Below are 20,454 nucleotides of genomic sequence, written 5' to 3'. Positions count from 1 at the left end.
GTTTATTTTGTTTGGATTATGTTTTAACTTTGAACCTGCTGTGTAAATAAAGTTGAGAAATGACTGCATAATCCTCCCCTCTGTGTCCTTGATAGAATTGAAAGTTTCCTTCACCTTAGCTAGGAAATTTTTCATTATGCATAATCCTCGCTTCCGGTTCTGATAGAGAAACGGCAACTATATGGCCGGGTTCCTTCCCCTTTTTCTCTCTTCATTTAGCTTCCTATTTCCTTTTACCTCACATTAGTCCCTTACTCTTATTTCCTGAGTGAATCTCGTACGACTCTACCGCCCTACAGCAATCTGTCTCGAGGAAGCTTAATTTAGTTTGAGGCATAAACTAAATAGAAACCAAGAAATGTGAAACAGATTAAGCACAGTCCGGAAATCACGTGCCTGTGCATCGCGACACAGCACGCCGTTGCTAAGTGTTTTTCCTCTAAATTGAACAATTTCCCCACGCAGACGCAAATCATTAGGACGTGGCGAATTTATCACGTGACATGCGTCGTTGCTAAGAATCATTTCTCTAGGGAGTCCTGTTGTGATTGTGGTCCCTCGGGTCCCTCCACTTCCGGTATTTTTTTGTATACAGCGGCCGTCTGGTACGCATCTTTCTAGTCCCCATCAGCCCACAGCGTGCAGAAAATTTCAAGCCACGCCCTCTAACGTCATCACACGGCTGAAGATATTCCATATGTGTCCAAGAACTTATTTTGCATTTTAACACCGTCAAAAATAAACCAACAGTTTTTAGGTTTCACTGCATTAATTAACACGAACCCAATTAAGAGTCTGTAGGGGCTATTGCGATTATTGCTAATCTACAATCAGACGGGAAGAGGAATGTAAACTAGATGATGGACAATTAGACTGAAGGAGCTAGAAGGAAGGCGATCTCGTGGGTTATTGTAGTTCGCCGAACGCGTTTAAAGGTGAGTTTTTCACGACTAATCGGAAGATGATGAGATTGGTAAAGAGTCTAATGAAGGGTTAAATTGTTCCGATCCGTGTGTTTGGCAGCTGAAGGTTCACTGTTTTAGATTTTCCTTTTTACTTCTTAATTACTTGCAAGTTTATGCCTACTAAATAGTCAGTTTGCCATGTTGTGAAAGGGTGAACATGTTTGCAAGTTGTTCAGCAAATCCTTAATTAAATTATTTCTTTCAAGGAGGTCCTTTCAGTTATATTGGTCCTGTCGTTGCGGAAGGTTTTGCATTTAAACTGTGAAGCGTTTGATCGTTTGGTGGAACAACCACGACAGTATCTCCGTAATTATGTAAAAAAATATCACCACTAGGAGCTTTGTTTGAAAATCCGGGGGTCGACACTGACTTTATTTGCATCACGCAAACCTCTACTGCAACTCCGGTAAGAGGAGTTCTTACTTTCGGGTTGGGCCCGTAAGATACACAACAGCATGATAGCTCCTTTTAGGAATTCATCCTACCTCCGACTGTGATCATCTGTCAGGTGTTCCCCAGCACACAGACACCAACATTCCTCCATAATCACAATCTTACAGCATCAGCTCTCAACATCCCACAGCATGCTCTGTCAGTCCATTCATGCACAAACACAACACGCCACCACATCATCGCCTTTCTTTTTACACAGGACAAACCAGACATGCCACATCACCTCTTTGCTTAAAAACAGGCCGGGTGTCAGACCAATGTAGCAAGCGTTCTGAAACAATAAGACACATTCTACTGTCTTCCATATCTTTCTCAAGCAACTACAAGTCACACTAGATGGCCAAACCAACATGACTAATAGCCATACTGAAGAAAGTCTTTAAATCTGCCCCAGCACCATGCCTGATAATACTGCACCAACACCATGGTACGTCTCCCATACACAGTGCTGACAGACTCCAGTAGGAGCAGGCTGACAAATCAAGCATTCCTTGGCAAACGCACATAGGTGGCAAGATCTTAATTAATGGTCAAATCCTTTGTATAGCATCAAAAAGATTTTAGAGTAGATGCCTCACCCACAACTAATGGCGGCATGCTTCATCATTGGTGCCTGTGCACACCATAGGAGGTGGATCCCACCATGGCAGACTCAACTGGTTTGTTGTAGTTCTTATGTACATTTCTACTGGATATTGCAGCAGGAATCCAGACAGGTAAAATATCTTCTGGTAAACCCTAGGATATTTCCTTTTATTACGTGGGTACCAGTAACGTGGCTAAAAACAGAGTATGCAGATAGTGTAAGAGTAACAATGGCTTTTCTATCCAGATAAGATTGCCAAAAATTTTCGACTCAGGCTTAAAGCCTGCGAGGGTCTGAGGCCTTCTTCAGGGCTTCATATATTCATATCTGTAGAACCATCAAACCATGCAAAAAAAACACGAGGCATAACCCTTTCACCTAATGATAGACTCATCTTTTGGGGGGGAGTGACCCCATACCTCGTGGAGGCACAGCCCTGCAGCAAACTGTGGTCAAGGTGGTCATGTCTGCCTTGTGACTTAGGTGAACCCTGTATTGTCGCTGCCAAAACAAAACATTCACACAACAATCTAATCCAGTACTCAAGTTATTAACACTTGTCCACAGCAGTACATCTGACCAAAATACTAAGATTCAGTGAAAAGAAAGCACTCACAAACTAATCTCTGCACGTACACCCTCCGAAGTTGTCAGATCCTCCAATCCCTGCCCAACGCAACAACTGGCCAGTGGAGTTCCATCATGATGTGGGTAATATGATCTTATTTCTTCAGGCCCTGGGTGAGTTGTGTTGCAGGTGTTGGAGTCTCTTGAGGAGTGGGGCAATGTTGAGTCCAGGAGGCCGGTAGCAGGGCATTGCCACCATTCAAGTGCAGTAGTTCTGAAGTTGTTTTCTGGAAGAAACTGTTTCACTTTCTTTAGCATATCAAGTTGTCATATCGGGATGTCTTTGTTTTTTATTTCTGACAATGTGTTCCTTGAGGGTGAGGCTGGTGTCTAGGTTGAATCCTACCAACTTAGTATTTGTTAAATTTTAGGGCTTGAGCCAGGTTTGTACAATTGTTTTCTTTTTCTTTTTGGCAAGTAATGTAAATTCTGTTGCGGTGGGGTTGAATGTCAGGTAGGCACTGCACATCCAGGTCTGGAAGAGGTGCAGGGACTGTTTGCGTCTTTGGATGTCTGGATGCTCTCAAGTAGAGTTGTGTATCGTCGGCATATTGGTAAATTGTTATGCTGTTACTTGTGAGTGAAGCCCAAAAGTACTCCATGTATACGTCGAAGATGACAAAGGACAGCATGGAACCCTGTAACTACACCACTGTGGTATGGATATTTTGTGATCTGGAGGTGCCCTTGTGAAGAAACCAGTGTTGGTTAGAAAGGCAGGAGGATAGCCAGTGATGGGCAGGAATTATTGTATTGCTCTATCGCTGGGACCACATGAATATTGGGCTCCCCACTCTGCATCATGGAGCCTCAGAGGTGCATGTCACAACCCTCTCACTCTATTTTCTTTCTCAACATCCCTTGTGATGTTTGTTTCTTTTCTGATGTAGCTTTCCTAGTCACCTCCACCCCTTCTCTGCCTCCCCCTTCTCTATCTCCACCCTGTCTTTATAGAAGAAGTTTTTAGACAGTGGAGTGGTAGTCAGTATGCACTAGTGTAGGCTTCATTCTTCAAAGGAGCAAAATCTGGAACGGGCGTGCAGAGTTCAACATATTGATGTGTATTTTAATTTAGAAAAGAATCAATAATGAAATCCAAGTCCATAACCAAGTAGGAGTGCAGTAATGTGTTATAAAGACTGTTTAACTCAGAGAGTCAAGGAGACATGGAAGAGGCATCATTTGAGAAAGAAGGACTCTGTTTGGAGTAATTGAGCTTCAAGAAGTGCAAGTAATCCTATTAGTGATAGCTAGATAGTTCTTCGTGTGGCAAATGCCACCGAGAGAAAACACTCACATATTTAACTGAATATCAGCTACATATTAATGGATGCCGATGTCTCTTCCACCCTCTAACTCACTAATTTGCTTCCTGTAAATGCTGATGGGCATATATGCTAATGGGCATATATGCTAAAATGAACCCTGTAAGCATCTCAAAAGTCTTAGAGATGTCTCTGAGCCTTGAGGAAAGGCTATCATGTTAATGAGTAACATGATTCTCGTTTTCCCTGGCCTATGTAGGGAAGTGCAGTTGAGGAAGAGTGAACTGCTGTAAGTGATGAACAGTTTGTGAGGAAGGGCCTGGAGGCAGATGTATAGTACTTGGCAAAACCGTGGGTGGCTCACAACTGCATATTTACATCTTTGTACATGGGGGTGCTGCTCAGATCTTTCTGAGTAATATTCGAGACAAAAGGGTTTTAGGTTGGGCACTGAGTAATAAGGTCCCCTCTTAAAATGTTTTTATTTGTTTTCAGGGAGGGTGGGGACCAGTGCTTTAAATGGGCCGGTACTCTCCGGTACCGAGTACCGGCACTTTTTTATTTTGAGAGCGAGAGTACCGGCACATCTAAAGAAAAACGTAATACTTTTAATTGGAGAGTACCATCACTTTTCGGAAACAAGCAGGTACTCTGGCACAGAGTACCTGCACTTTAATTTTTCCATTTCAAGCACTGGTGGGGACAGATGGCTGAGTAGATATAAGAATAGGGTGAAGGATTTTGCGTGAATTGAGATTTTCCTAGCCTTGGTGTCTGAAAGGCTAGATTTTATTAAAGACACGGAGGCGAGTATTATGCAGTCTTTTCTTGCTTTAATTTCTAACAGCAGCCAAGTAAAAGAACTACAGTACCCAGAAAAAACACAAACTACAACGATGACATCATAGCTGAACAGCCAATAGGGTATCATACAGCAATACTAATATCTTAACTGCGAGCAACAAGTCCTCTTTTCTTGATGCGAAACTAAAGAGGAGAAGTAACAAACAAAACGGCATAGAAAATGGAAACCAAAGTCGTAATGTCCATGCAACAATCTTGAAAATGGCGAAAGTGGAGTGCCGTCTGGGAGGAATAGACGTTGCACGGCGAATCCAAAATCGGTAGGAGTTGTTCGTGTGCATCATGCCGAGCCAACACTGGAAGAGGGAGTTGGCACTGAAAGAAAGATACAGGGCGGGTTAAAACAGTGGAGGGATAATACTCGCCTCCGTGTCTTTAATAAAATCTAGCCTTTCAGACACCAAGGCTAGGAAAATCTCAATTTTATTACCAGACCGGAGGCTCATATTATGCATGTTCAAAGCATAGCAATGACTGAATCTGAAACATGAGAAATCGGTTTACAATAAAAAGTTCTAAACGTACTTTCATTCGACCAATCTGCAGACTTGAGAATATCCTGTAGAGAGGATCCTGCCCAAAAGGCGCGAGAGGCCATAGCACCTCTGGCCGAATGGGCACCGAAGGAACTTATATCAATGCCAGCTAGGGACATGACCCATTTAACCCAACGAGCCAGAGTAGGGGAAGAAACAGGGTTATGTGGTTTCTGAAAATAAATAAGTAGTTGGGAGGCAGAGGACAATCTCAAATCTGCAGTACGAGTCACATAACTTTTCAAACAATTTCCAACACATAGTATGGGTTGAGAGGGAAAAAATGGATAATTGACACAAGCTAAATTAGTTTTTGTACGTCTCTTGACCTGGAAAGAAACACCAAGGGGAGAGAAGAAAAAGGAAGTAACATCCACGCTTTAACGTCTGAGACACGTTTGATAGAGACTAGACATAAAAGCATGGTTAACTTGGCCGAAAGCTGTTCGAGAGAGAGCAAATCATTATTAGGCCAAGAGGTGAGAAATCGTAATACCAGATTAACATCCCACATGACATTATATTTAGGAGACGGTGGAAAAACGTGTCTTACTCCCTTTAATAATTGGCATACAAGAGGATGTTCCCCAATTGGCCTACCATCGACTCTTTGATGTTCCGCAGAGATGGCAGATCTGTACATGTTAATAGTGCGATAGGCCTTACCTTGAGAGGCTAAAGAAGCCAGGAAATTTATAACTAAAACTACATTCGCTGAAAAGGGATCTGAATTCCTGTCCAGACACCAGCTGCTCCAAAGGGCCCAAGCGGACTTGTAGGCTCTGGAGGTTCCAGGGGCCCTGGCCTGCTGGATGAGTCTAGCAGCATCTTCCGAAATTCCTGGGGTTCTCCAGGACAACCCAAAATTCTCCAGGCTATGAGGAACAAGGAGCCGTTGAGAACTAACTGATGTTGTTGGCCTTGGGGATCCAAGAGGAGGTCGGGAAAGTGAGGAAGCCAGATGGGTCGATCGATTGCCAACTCCAATAGTGTTGGGTACCACGGTTGGGTCTGCCAGAAAGGGGTTACGAGTACCAGAGTGGACAGTTGTCTGCGTACTTGAGCAAGAACCCGGGGAATGAAAAGGAAGGGAGGAAATGCATAAAGAAGGGATGACGGCCAAGTCTGAAGGAAGGCATCTGTGGCTAGAGCCTGCGGATCTGGCCTCCAACTGAAGTAGGAAGGAAGGTGAGAGTTGAGGCGAGAAGCGAAAAGATCTATGGACATTTTGCCAAAGATGGAAGAAAGATGCCTGAATATTGAAGGGTGCAATTGCCAATCGCTGGAATCGTGAAGATGTCTGGAATACCAATCCGCTACTGTATTCAGCCTGCCTGGCAGAAACACTGCCTTGACCGAGATCCGACGAGGAAGACAATACTCCCAAAGATGCTTCGCCAACGTGGAAAGAATCTTGGATTTGGTACCGCCTAGGTGGTTGATATACCTGACCGCGGACAAATTGTCCATCCTGAGGAGGATGGTGCAACTTACTCTGTTTTTTGCAAAAGTGCAGATGGCAAAGGAACCTGCAAGCATCTCTAAACTGTTGATGTGCAAGAAGGACTCCTTCAGAGACCATGCGCCCCCAGTCGAGAACTGACCACATCTTGCGCCCCAGCCAGTCCGACTTGCATCGGATTCTAATACAAGATCTGGGGCGGCAGAGACGATAGTTCTGCCGTTCCAGGCATCTAGATGTGTCAACCACCACAGAAGTTCTTCCTTGGATTCAGCGTCTAGGACCAAGGGATCTGAATAAGCGAGACCCTTGTGAAGATGACGGATCTTGAGCCGCTGAAGGGCGCGATAATGTAAAGGACCTGGGAAGATGGCTTGGATAGAGGAAGCCAAAAGTCCTACTAGACGTGCCAGAGTCCTGAGGGAGATATGAGGGAGAGATAGGGATTGACAAATCTCTTTCTTGATTAAGGATACTTTGTGTTGAGGGAGCTGCAGCACCGACAGAGTAGTGTCTATTAGAAAACCGAGAAACTCCAACTTTTGAGTCGGAATTAGGACCGACTTCTGCACATTGATAAGAAAGCCTAGGCTGAGAAGTAGGTTCTGACAAAGTTGAAGATGGTCTAAAAGCAGACGTTTGTCCTGTGCCATCAACAAAAAGTCGTCTAAATAAAGGATTAGACGAACCCCGTGAGAACGGAGAAAGGCTGCGACGGGTTTGAGAATTTTGGTGAAACACCAAGGTGCGGAAGAAAGCCCGAAGGGAAGAACTCTGAATTGATAAAAGGAGTCTAGCCACTGGAATTGAAGGAATTTCCTGTGTGAGTGATGAATTGGCACTGTGAGGTAGGCATCCTGAAGGTCTAATCTGACCAGCCAATCGTGCTGAAGCAGAATGTCCCTGAGATGGAGAATAGTTTCCATCTTGAAGTGTCGATAAACTATAAAGTTGTTGAAAGCTTTTAGGTTCAACACCAGACGAAATTTCTGATTTTTCTTTTGGACGAGGAAGATGGTGCTAAGGAAACCCGAAGGGTCGAACTGGACGGGTTCTATTGCACGTTTGGAAAGGAGAGAGAGGATTTCGACGCGCAGAAGCTCGGTTTGATCTTGGGAAAAAACTAGAGGCAGAGGAACGCAGGATTGAAATGGGGTTTGATAAAATTCTAACAGGTACCCTTGAATGGATTGAATTACCCAGGGATCTGAGGTGAGAGAAAAACATGAATTCAGAAACAGAGCCAGTCTGCCTCCTACTGGAGGAAGGCCAGAACTGGAAACACTTACCGGAGGTTTGGTCTCCTCTGTTGGCGTAGCCCCTGTGACGGTAGCCTCTTGATCGACGGGGATAGAATCTTGGTTTATATCCCGTGTAGGTCTCAAGCTGGGATTGCTGATTGTAGGAATCTCTGTTGGCGTATTGGCCTCTGATGGAGCGGCCGGCAAAGTGACTCCTGCCTTTGCCGGCCCTGGCAAAAACCCCAGATGAAAAGATCTTTTTCATAGAAAGTTGGGCCTTGTCCAGGGAGGCAAAGGTGGACACATATTTCCCCAGATCTTTGATGAAAGAGTCCCCGAATAATTGGCCCTTAGCCAACGGGCCATCATCCTTGGAGGCTAAAGAGGCCAGTTTAGGGTCAATCTTCAATAGTAGACTTTTCCTCCTCTCAATAGATAGCTGAGTATTGGCATTCCCCAGCATGCAGATAGCGCGTTGCGCCCAGTTCGAAAGAACCTCAGGATCTATAGGACTGTTGTCCATTTTAGCCTCTTCCGCCAAGTCAAAAATTCTGGTAAGAGGACCCACCAAATCGAGGAGCTTGTCCTGACAACCTGACCAAGCTCTATCAACGCCCTTCTTGGGATCTTTGCCAAATTTGGTGAAAAACATCAGCATGTTGGGATCAATAACTGGGGTTGCCGTAATGTTTTCTGGTAGTGAGGGACGAGGACACTCCGACTTAAGCTTATTGCGAGTAGCTTTGTCGACGGGATGGCGTAAAAAGAAAGAAACATAATCAGCTACATGATCAGATGGATACCACTCCTTTGAATTTGGATGAACCATGAAGGAAGGGTCGAATAAGGGTTCGCCGGCATGGTCAACGAAAACATGAGACACAGGGTGAACGGCACCACCGTCACTCGGAGAAATTTTACGCCTTTTCTCCAGAGGCCCACACAAAAATGGATCTGCCGATCCATCCATATCGTCATCATGACTAGAATCATCATCGTCATCATCAGTGTCTCTTAATTGTGTAACATGCACTGGAGAAGGAGGGGGACCCGATTTAGAGACCTCTTGGGTGGAAGGACCAGAGGAAACGCCTTTGGACGGCACTGGGAGGGTGGCCGCACGTTTCTTGCCTTTATTCACAGGCAGTTTGGAAGAAGACATAATTTTGGAAAAGGAGGCTTCTAAATGTTTTGTGATATCTGACATGGAAACAGTCACTGCCTGTTGTACAGAGTCCTTAATAAAGGACTTTAAATTTTCTTGAAAGACTTGGGAATCTTCTTCCTCAGTCATAATGACAAAGCCAGTAAAATATACTAAAATAAGTATATAAAATAAGTATATAAAGATAACAAACCTAAATCTGTAGGAAACTGGGGAAACAGGGGTTAAATGTGAAGAAAATGGGAGGTAGTGGCTGAAGGGGCAGGAACCAGGAAATAGGGGCGGTTACCGAAATGAAGACAGAAGCTGACTGACACCGAAAGCGTCAGAACGGTTGAAATGAGGTGGAGAAAGGCAGCCGGGAGAAAAAACGAGCGAAAATACGCTCAAAATGCCAGAATATTAGACGCGGCGTGGGCCCTGTCAAGAAAGGTATGCCGAGTATGACAAGAATGTCAGGAATGCCCGCGCGCGTCTACAATGGCCGAAAAACGACCGTTGAAAGACGCGCTGCAGAGAGAAAGGAAGACGCGCGTTTAAGCAGGAATAGCAAACGCGCTGTTATACAGAAACATAGCACATGTAAATACTTGAAAACAGTTAGTGTAAACAAAATATAGAACAAATAATGAAGGTACTTTTCTTGACTGCGAGCAGCAAGAAAAGAGAACTTGTTGCTCGCAGTTAAGATATTAGTATTGCTGTATGATACCCTATTGGCTGTTCAGCTATGATGTCATCGTTGTAGTTTGTGTTTTTTCTGGGTACTGTAGTTCCTTTACTTGGCTGCTGTTAAAAATTAAAGCAAGAAAAGACTGCATAATATGAGCCTCCGGTCTTGTAATACAATTTTGGTTCATGTTACCACCTGTGTTTTAGACTGAACTACTTTAAGAGAAGGGTTTTAAATCCAGATTAAATGTTGATATGTCCAAAAAGACTGTGCTCTGCTGTCACAATGGTGTGTGTTGTCTTCATATTGATGCCTTTATTTTTGGACTACACCTTTTTAATTTGAAAAGTGATAAATTGTGCTTTGGTATCACAGGAGACTTTAAATGGCACCGGTCACTTTTTTGATACTTGTTTCTTAATTTGAAATGACCTTTTGGGATTCACTCAGTGCACCTTGCTGTAACTGTGTATTTAGAAACACTGATGTTTAAGTAGATGCACCTCATCATCTAGCATTTGGGAAAGAAAAATAATACTTGAGTTAGGGATGCACTAAACTGGAGCAAACAAAATCGAATATGATTTGTTAGAAGATCATCTTGTTCTCGGAGTGTGTCGGTTTGATTTCTTTGTCTTGCAATATGCATGTTAGCATGGTGTTCGTTAGACATCGTTCTACACATCAGTGCAAATTGACATCCCAAGCTTAGAGTTCGGAAGTAATGGAATTTCTTAGAAGAAAACATACCATTTGTACATAGTATATTGATGCCAACATTTGGTGTTTAGTGTTTCTGATTGATGCATACATAATTAGTGTTTCACTGATTGATAGGCATATACTTAGATTATTTTGTATACAATTACCCATGACTCAAGCTTTAATTTCCTTCTCTGATTTTATCTGAGGAAGGACCTAATTAGAACAGTAATCTTAATGGGGATGCTTTATACTTAAGCTTTCGGCAAATATAAATTAAGAAACTCTATTTCTTCCAGAATCCAGCTGCCCAATACTGTAGATCTGCAGCATGAGCAAGTCATCAATTGACAACTACATAGCAGGGGTGTGGAATTTAATGAAATATCTACTTCTCCATGGGACATGTTCCTTGATAAACCTACTTTTCCTGTAACAAAATCCACTTGTCCCTTTGGTGCTATTTACTACAGAGACAAATTATGGCAGCAGTCTGATTGTGTAAGGGTTCTGGTAATAGCCTGTCTGATTATGCCAGGGCTCATACTTTAGTAGGGTATGTATACTAGCAAATCCCTTATTTTGCTGCATTTCCACAGTTGTACATACCAGGGCTGCAGGTAGAAGACAGCAATAGTTCCACGGTTGGGATACCCTTTTGAGTCTGTGCAAACCTACAAACTTGCATGTTTTAGGGGTTTTTGACAGCTCTTCTCTAATCTTTTCCCATACCGAGAAAGCTTGGAAATGCATTCCTAACAGTTGGGGAAAAAGATAACTGGAGGAAAAGTTAACATGTACACGCTCAACAGATTTTCGCATGAGCAAATCTACACATACATATTTGGTTGAGCTAAAATGCAGTTCACAACAATTTTCTGGGAGTATCATTTCCTGGCCTATGTCTGTAAATTCTTGGTAATTCGTGAGTCATAAATCTGAACTAATGCAAGAATATATACCATGGATGCACGTTTGTGACTTCCTTTAAGATTTGGGCCCCTAATTAGGTCTGCATTAACCAAGACTTTAGGTTTCTATTAAAATTCTGTCTGTCACTATCTGTATATTGTCCGGCTTCACTATGAGTGACATCATTGTGCTGTTTCACAAGGAACGTATTGGCACACAAAATAGTTTTGTTCAATGCCAGAAACTAATGTGGCAATGCGTGCATTTTCAGATCAAAAATATTTTTGCAAGCATCTGTTATAATAGTGAGGGCCGGCTGCTCCCGCAACAATAACGTTTTACAAAAACTATGCCAAAACAAGACATGCGTTGACAAAATCAAGTTCAAACCTACAGGCTTTGCCAATGCTTGTTTATTTCCATGTTTCCAATAATCTTGTTGAAACTCATTACACAATTTTTTTCCATTATGGAGCCTGTCTGCTCTAAAAAACAAGCATTTGCAATACAGTGGGTCTTGGTTTGTTCAAGTTAGAGCTATTAGCATTGTAAACTCGTAACGGAACTTTTCTTGCCACATAAACTGAAAATGAAAAGTAAAACAGTTTCACATAAGCGAGCCGACATTCAGAATGCCACTCACTACGGGGTTGCAGTAGTATGCTTTATGAGTATTAGAGTCACCTCTGAATACTAAGTCATTTTATTCCAGTATTGTTTTAGAGCTGGACTCCTGACTATCTTCACTGATTGTGCCGGGCACATTTATTTTTCAGTAATTTTGTTTTGAGTCTTTATAAATGACTCGTTGTGGAAAATTATTCCTCAAACTTAAAATCAGTAATTTATTAACACAGTAGGAACCCATAGCACAAACATAGTCCACAGTGGAACAGTAGACTACCAAAAACACTTATAGCTCTCTTATAAAGTAAATGTCAGATACAAAATTACTTACCCGTATCTCTTCAAATATTGCAATAATGCTGTCGGAACACAGTGACCTGAAGGTACATAATCAAGAGAAGAGGAGACCGCAGAAGGAAAAAGAAGTATAACATACTTTTCTGCAAACAGAAACGTATACAGTGGACCTTCCATCATTCTCTTTTTTATGGAGCATCTATGTTGTAACTGGACCCGATCTGTATCTCTCCTGATGAACCCATGGAGCATAATACAGAAACACCATTTAAAGTAATACCTAACAAAGGTATTTTGCAGTATATGGAGGGAGCACCTTTCAGAATGCTCTGGCAGGATACTGTTGTGAGAAAAATGTTTCCCCTGTTGTCCCACTTTTAGTCATTCTGTGAAGCACGTGGGAGCAGTAAGGGCTTTTCCACCATTTCCTAGTTGACAGTCAACAGTGTCCTTTTTCTAGCAAAGGTATAAGTATGTGAATCCTGAATGAATAAGAGATGCTTTTGCCCATCATCACCTACACATAGATTTCTGCTCTTGGGATCGACTCTCTCCATGAAGATGAATGCAGAACTACCATTATGGTAAAAACAGAAGGACCCACAGGTACTTCGCGGTTTCTTGTATATATTTGAGAAAGTCTTTTGGGTTGAGTCACCTCCGGTTGTTCAGGTTTGTATTGAGGTCCAAGCCAGTCACCCAAGAGTTTTTAAAATCTTTAGAGCTAAGAGCTCTGTTGCAATAGATGCAGTTATTGGTGGTCATTTGAATATTTTTTTTTTAGAACATCTAGGATCAGAATGCTACCAATGTCTCCTTTCCTGGAATGAATGTTACTTGATAACAGTTCTTGATCACTAATCTGTTTGTATCGCTGCCTTTGGCATCTTTGAGTTCCACAGGATAGTGTTTCCAATTGACATGGCCCTGGCCACCCTGATAAGTTCTAGCAAAGAGGGGTTCAGTGTTGGTCCCACATAGCTAGATCCATGACAGATTTTCATGATAGCCACAGAGTACAAATTTACTTTCAGTGATGAAGCTACCTGGATCTCATAGTTTGTGGCTGTCCTGGAAACCTGTCATGGATCTGTGTTGTACACCTCAGCTCTGAACGATGAGAGGTTGCAAGATTCACATTCTTAAGTCTAGCTACACAACAAGAGGCAAGGAGTGCCAACATTCTAAAAACAGGGATGCACACATTAGAGAAAGAGGGCTCTCTTTGGATCCAGACAGAATATTACTAGGGCATGAGGTGAAGCTTGATGTATTCTCCAAAGCGGATCCAGCCTATGACTTGTTGGAGCAGTTGAAAAATCGTAAACAACTGACTTTGCAACACTTCACAAATGAACGATAACCCCACTGCATTTCTGTAGCTAAAGATTGATATTTCTATGCTACATGATCAATTTGATAGGTAAACGTTGTGTATCTCCCTCAGTTGTCTCCCTTATCTGGGAGCCAAGGTCTCAGTGCAACACAGAAGGAAAGTTTCTCCGATTAATATTTACTTGAAAATAGTTGCTACTTTTAAATCATTTTTATAGAAAGTTGAGTTTTGAAAATGTCTTTTTGTTTTCATGTTTTGTATTGTAGTTTATGATTTGTGCTATAAACTGTAAAAAAACGTACTTGTGCAAAGTATGAAATCCCCTAAACCAGTCTGCGTGGTAAATGTTGGGCCAATAAGAATACAGCAACTTTTGCTTCTTTTTGTTGGCGGAGTTAAAAAGCTACATTAAGTTTCAAGGTTCTATGTGGAAATCTGTAGTTTTTCATGAATTATTATAGCACAGCTCACACTTTGGTAAATCCTAATGGCAATAATAAGCCAGACGGATTGCACTTGAAACAAGAAACTGGGAAACCCATTCATAGAGATTCCATTTATTGAAAAATGTAACACTTGACATTTCTGACCACCTCTTCTCTTCACTTTGAGAAAATTAGCCACAATTTCCTCTTTTTTCTCTTGTCCTTTCCTGTGACACAGTAGCAGCCCCAGGAATTTATCTCCAAGACCGCTAGTCACAAGACTAAGAACTATTTAATTTTTTTAAATATATTTTTGATCTCCAAATCATAGGAATGTCGATTTTGAATAATTAAAGTATTTTTAACTCTATTAAATATGCTTACTATTGTAAGATTGACTGAATGTGTTGCTTATTGTCTGAAATGTATTCAGATGTTATATACAGTTTAACACAAACAGTCTAAAGGTGTGTTGATATCTAACTCAAATAAGGCTCGGAGACTTTGTGAGTGAAAATACATTTATATATACCACACCAAAGCTTAAACGTGTGTTTCTTTGAGTCCATGTGTGGTACGTATTATGAATTTGACAGCTATGCAGCTGAGGTCACGGTAATGTTGTAATCTGTCTAGTATGTTGCTGTCAAGTGGTGAATCCATGATGGAGAACTGGCAACCCAATCACTCGATCAGATATATTTTTAATAGTCTATTTAAACCACATAGAGACTCTCTCTGAAATGTAATGAAGACAACAGCATTTAGATATGTTACATTAAACCATTTGAGTAAAACAATGTATATCTTACTATGTTTTTATAAAGTGCCTCTCCATTTCACTCTTTTTTTAAATCCCTGGACATGTATGGGAACTGAAGCACAAAGACATGAGAAAATTGGGCTAGGATCTCACATTTTGGTAAATTGGGGATGATAGGTAACCATAGTGGATTTGTGAATCATCAGATGGCAATATCTCCATCCAAATTTATATTAGAACAGGTATTTTGACACCTACTGAAACTTCCTGAAAGCAGAATACACACAGGCATTTATTTCTTTGTTGCTTGCAGTTTAAAGTAAGTTACGTCTAGTTGGTTATATATTGTACATGCCTGGAAAACTAAGTGCTTGGGGTGTATCCTGAGAAGGTGGGGGCAGAACTACAAGCTCCAGCGTATCGTTGAAAGGTGGGGGCCTGATTGCACACCAGCTGGGCTCTTTAAATTGTCACCTCTTCTCCCGCAGCGTGGGATGCACACGGGTGTGCGTGGGCCAAGACCAGGCCTGTTTCGCCTGTCATTGACCGAAGGAGACTGGGCTGGGCCCCCCTCTTTGATCTTTATCCTCTAAATTAGACTTATTAGTGTCTGCCCTGGCTTTACACTTCCTCCTGGTTGTGCTAGCTTGAAACAATTGAACTTTTTCCTGAAAAGGGGAGTGAGAGCTAATACGACACCAGTATGGGCTAGCATAAGCTACACAGGGACAAAGATTCTGCCAACAAACTATCTTGGGGCACTGCCTTAGGCTCTTTTTTTATCCTGTACAGTTGGGTTTATGCAAAAGAAATAGACTTTGCAGAGCGGCAATTACCTCTGGATGCAGGAGATGGGTTTTTTCTTCCACTACCTAGTCAACAAGTTTCTTCCTCTAAAATCTGACCTGGCGAACTTGTCCACTCTTCCTAGGTCACTGTCTGCTGACCAGAAGCCGTTAAGAGAGAATGAAGTGTACAAAATCTTAAATGGTAGTGTGTTCGCCTCTTCAGCCAAAAAAAACCATCAACCTAAGCTCATCGTCAGCAGTAGATCTACAGCCCATACATGTAGTAATCGTGATTTGCCTGAGGACCACCAGGACCATCAGAGTGGTAGTGAAGCCTTAATTTTAGACTGGAATAATATCTTGGACATATTTAAGACTGATTGCTTAGTGTGTTGCACAATTGGTGGAGAGACTGCACAATTTAGAAGCTGTTGTTTTAACCTTGACTATAATGCCAACCACTGCTCATAACGCCACATCTGCTATAGTTGTGGACAAACCAATCCCCCCCTGGGGGTGTGGGTAGGACTCGCCACATAAACCTTGTGTGCTCTGCCCAAAGTATCACACAAGCCTATATTGTCACCTCTCAGTCACCCCTTCCTGCTCCCTTCCAGAGGGCTCTGCTTAGCCATTCTAAGGCAAGGGCTGTGCAGGAGTTAGGGGAGCATCCTCAGCATGGCAAAAATTTTCCTCGCCTCAATTTGCCACCAAAGTGCTGTTCATATGTTGCAATCATGACAGAATTCCCTCACCCAACTTCCCATATTGAGGAATCTCACACCCACTTCAAAAACAAAGTATGACAACAGTTGTGTCATAAGTCTAATTTTAACATCAGTGAATAGAGGGATATGCTGTTGATGAAGAGGGTTGGGTGGGTAAGCCCAGGTGATAAAAATCTAAAGGGGGCTGTGTAGTAATCAATTGTAAGTCACCTGGTTTGGCAAGACGTTTGATTCACAGTTTAAACATCCTTCCTCTTTTTTTTTTTTTTTTTTTTGACAGACACCTACAACCACAACATACAATAGGACCTCCCCCGGGGATGTGGGGTACAGAGCAACCATCTGTTCCTACCTTTTTAATAGACTTCTCACCTGGTGGATGTAGACCATAATGATTGACTCGCAGTCATTTTAACTTCCAGCCCCAATGCTACCAGGCTACCATTGACAAATATTTCCAGTGATGTTGTGATTTGTCCTCAGAATGTTGCCACAAGTCTCCATTGTTGGAACATTGAAGGCATCATGACCAAGCTACTGAACCCTAAGTGGTTGAAGTTTGTTACCCATTTCAATGTGTGTTAGGCCTGCCATTCTTGGCATGGTTTCCCCTGTCTTTTTGCCTCTGCTTTCTGTATTTTTGACTGTGTGCTGGATTTCGTTTTTGCTGGGTTTTGGTACTCTGGGCACCTTACCACTGCTGACCAGTACCAAAGTGCAAGTGCTGCCTGTGTAAATTGTGATTATGATTGGTTATCCCCGATTGGCATTTTTGAGTTACTAGTAAGTCCCTAGTAAAGTGCTCCAGAGGTGCCCAGGGCCTGTAAACCAAATGCTACTAGTGGGCCCGCGCACTGATTGTGCCACCCTGATGAGTAGCCCTGTAAACATGTCTCAGATCTGCCACTGCAGTGCCCATGTGTGTAGCTTTGCACTGCCAGTTCGACCTGGCAAGTGTACCTACTACCCAGGCCCAAACCTTACCTTTTACTACATGTAAGTCTCCCCTAAGATAGGCTTTCGGTAGCCCTATGGGCAGGATGCAGTTTACTCAAAATGTAGGACATGTACTGGTGTGTTTTACATGTCCTGATAATGAAATACTGCTAAATTCGGTATTCACTATTGCAAGGCCTATCTCTCCTATAGGTTAACATGGGGATTACCCTTAAATACAAAGACTTTGCTTTGAAGTTTGCCTTCTTCAAAGGCAGAAATGAGTATAGGTAGTGGACCCAAAACCCCAGAATGTTAGAACACTTCTAGATCAGGAGGAACCTCTGCCAAGGAGACGAGATGAGAGCTGTGAGGAGGACTACTACCCCTTTGCTGTGTCCACTTTGCTGGGTTGGCCTGCAGTTGCTGCTTCTGCCATAGAGAGGGCAAGGATGGGACTTTGCTGCACCTCCTGCTTGTGAAGATTCTCCAAGGGCTTGGACTGAGCTTGCCTCCTGTTAAGAAGTCTCAGGGACATTAAAGGCTTCCTCTGTTAGACCTGGGCTCTCTTGCTGAGACCCACTGACTTGCCAGGTGGTGCCACATCCAGGCCTTGGGCCCTCAAAAGGAGAAGCTGGCAGAACATGAGTGAAAATCCACGCACTAGAGCGGCACAAAACACAATGCAGCGCCTGCACCGTGGCTGTAAAAGTGATACAGCACCGGTGAAATCGACGCGTTGTCAGCTCAGTGTGGATTCATCACTGCCGTGCATCTGGATTTTCCACGCATTGTCCCTGGGCGTCAAAATCTTCAACATCCCTGCACGGACCCGAGGCTGCTTGTCTGGAAACCGACGCATCCCTTACCTACACATTGCTTACCAGGCAAAGAAAGAATCAACACACTTCCTCACCTGTGAATAAGGAATTGACATGTTGCCTGCTTTTCTGATGTACGCTTGCCCCTGCAGCTTTCTTTTTGACACATACCAGGTACTTTGTGCCGAAACAATACATCCACTGATTCTTATTGGTTAAGACTCTTTTTTACTTTAAAATGATATATTTACTGGTGTATGTTGGATTTGTGTTGTTTTGGTCTTGTTTGATTTAGATAAATATTGACTATTCTTCTAAACTGGTGTGGAGTACGTATGTGGTGTTTTCACTGTGTCACTGTATGTGTTTGGGCAAATACTTTACACATTGCCTCAGAGAAAAGCCTGACTGCTTGTGACAAGCTACCGTGGGGTAAGCTGGGGTTATCTTAGCTGTGTATCTCCCTTACCATGACTAGAGTGAGGGTTCCTACTTGGACAGAGTGTAAACCGACAGCCAACTAGAGACCCCATTTCTAAGAATGTGGTTATGTTAAAACAAACTTAGGCTCAATAACTGTTCATTTGGGATGGTTCTGAATGTTTTGTCATCCTAGCAACTCCCTCTCTAGGTCAACAACCCGAGGAGAACTTGCCACCTTGATTTGCATCTCCAAACTCTTTATGATCATCCCAGTTCCTGTGAGGCATAGTGCGATCCAGATTCTGTGAGTGGTTTTATCTAAGGATGTTTATTTTTTTTGTAGTCAACTGTTGCAACTCTGTTTGTGAATTGGGGTGTCAGATTGAGACCCTGTTCAAAATGCTTTGTGTGCTCGAGACTAGGGGGGTCATTCTGACCGCCAGGGCCAACGACCGCGGGAGCACCGCCAACAGGCTGGCGGTGCTCCCATGGGCATACCGCCGCGGTCAGAAACGGAAAACCGGCGGTGTACCGCCGGTTTCCCGCTGCCCTGGCGAATCCTGCGCCGCCATGGGGATTACGACCCCCATACCGCCATCCTGTTCCTGGCGGTTTTGGCCACCAGGAACAGGATGGCAGTATGGGGTGTTGTGGGCCCCCGTAACAGGGCCCCACAAAGGTTTTCAGTGTCTGCCATGCAGACACTGAAAATCGCGACGGGTGCAACTGCACCCGTCTCACCCTTCCCACTCCGCCGGCTCCATTCGGAGCCGGCATCCTCGTGGGAAGGGGTTTCCCGCTGGGCGGGCGGCCTTCTGGCGGTCGCCCGCCCGCCCAGCGGGAAACTCAGAATAACCGCGGCGGTCTTCTGACCGCGCAGCGGTATTCTGGCGGTTCCCGTTTGGCTGGCGGCGCCCTCCGCCAGCCAAAGTAGGAATCACCCCCTAGGTCTTTCTACAAGTTCAACTGTTTTAAAGTGCTGTTTGGAGGTGATTTTATTGCTAAATTGGTTCTTATACCACTCCTTCCAATCCTTTGTGTCCAGTGACACACCATTTTTCTTTCTGACCTCCGATGTCAGAGGGTGTAGACTGTTTAGCACTCTTGAGCAGGCAGGCCTATGTAATGTAATGGCCATGATGGGGGAACTCCTCCAATCAACCTTTGTAGGTTGGGGCAAAGGGTCAACTATAGATTATGTGTTTGCTTCTTGGACCCTTGAACAGTTTGTATGTTTTGGTAATGTCCATGAATCTTGTTACAGTGATCACAACACCATTTAGGTTATAATGGAGATATCAGTTGGTAGCTGCTCTGATCCTACTCCAGGATTTATCGCCTTGGCCCCAAAGATCAGGGCCTTAGGGTTAAATTGTGCTATATAAATATTGATCTCTAAGCTGCTGAGAATCTTAGTCAGATCAAATCTATTGTTGATTATGAAGTCGTTGTTAGTATTGGTGCTGTCTCCTACAATCATTGTAGATGCTTTCTAGCTCCTAAATTATTCAATAGGAACCATTATGCTTGAACTCTCTGGGCCCTGGAGAGCCCCCAAAATGGGATGCTTTGATAAAGGGTGTAGGGCAGCTACCACAGAGGGAACTTCATTGTTCCTACTAGATATTACATTTGAACTGGAGGAAATACATTCTACCATCTTAGCCAACACCTCTAACAAAGCACCTGGGCCAGATAAGGTCACCATGCACCTTTATAAAGTTAGTATCCCACTCTGGGCCGCTTTATTAACTAACATTTTAAATGCTACTTCCTCCACTTAAACGCCTAACTCATGCAAACTGCGGTCATTGCACCTGTTTTTAAAAAGGGCAGTAGGCAGGACCCCGCTTGCTGTA

At 43.2% G+C, this 20,454-nt stretch overlaps 1 protein-coding gene across 2 annotated transcripts in view; it reads left to right on the top strand.

Annotated features, from left to right (window-relative positions):
• The first annotated feature begins 526 nt into the window (after nt 1–526).
• The window catches only part of SEC22A (SEC22 homolog A, vesicle trafficking protein), a 381,620-nt gene continuing 361,692 nt past the window's right edge, over nt 527–20,454 (top strand). The window contains exon 1 of one of the 2 annotated variants that reach the window (XM_069224664.1): nt 527–935. The gene's annotated coding sequence lies outside the window, so the exon portion shown is untranslated. The remainder of the gene's footprint in view (nt 936–20,454) is intronic. The other variant, XM_069224663.1, reaches the window with a different exon arrangement.

This window comes from Pleurodeles waltl, chromosome 3_1, assembly GCF_031143425.1.
Source record: "Pleurodeles waltl isolate 20211129_DDA chromosome 3_1, aPleWal1.hap1.20221129, whole genome shotgun sequence".
NCBI lineage: Eukaryota > Metazoa > Chordata > Amphibia > Caudata > Salamandridae > Pleurodeles > Pleurodeles waltl.
The sequence above is the reverse complement of the archived record's forward strand: the minus strand, read 5'-3'. Positions and strand labels throughout refer to the sequence as shown.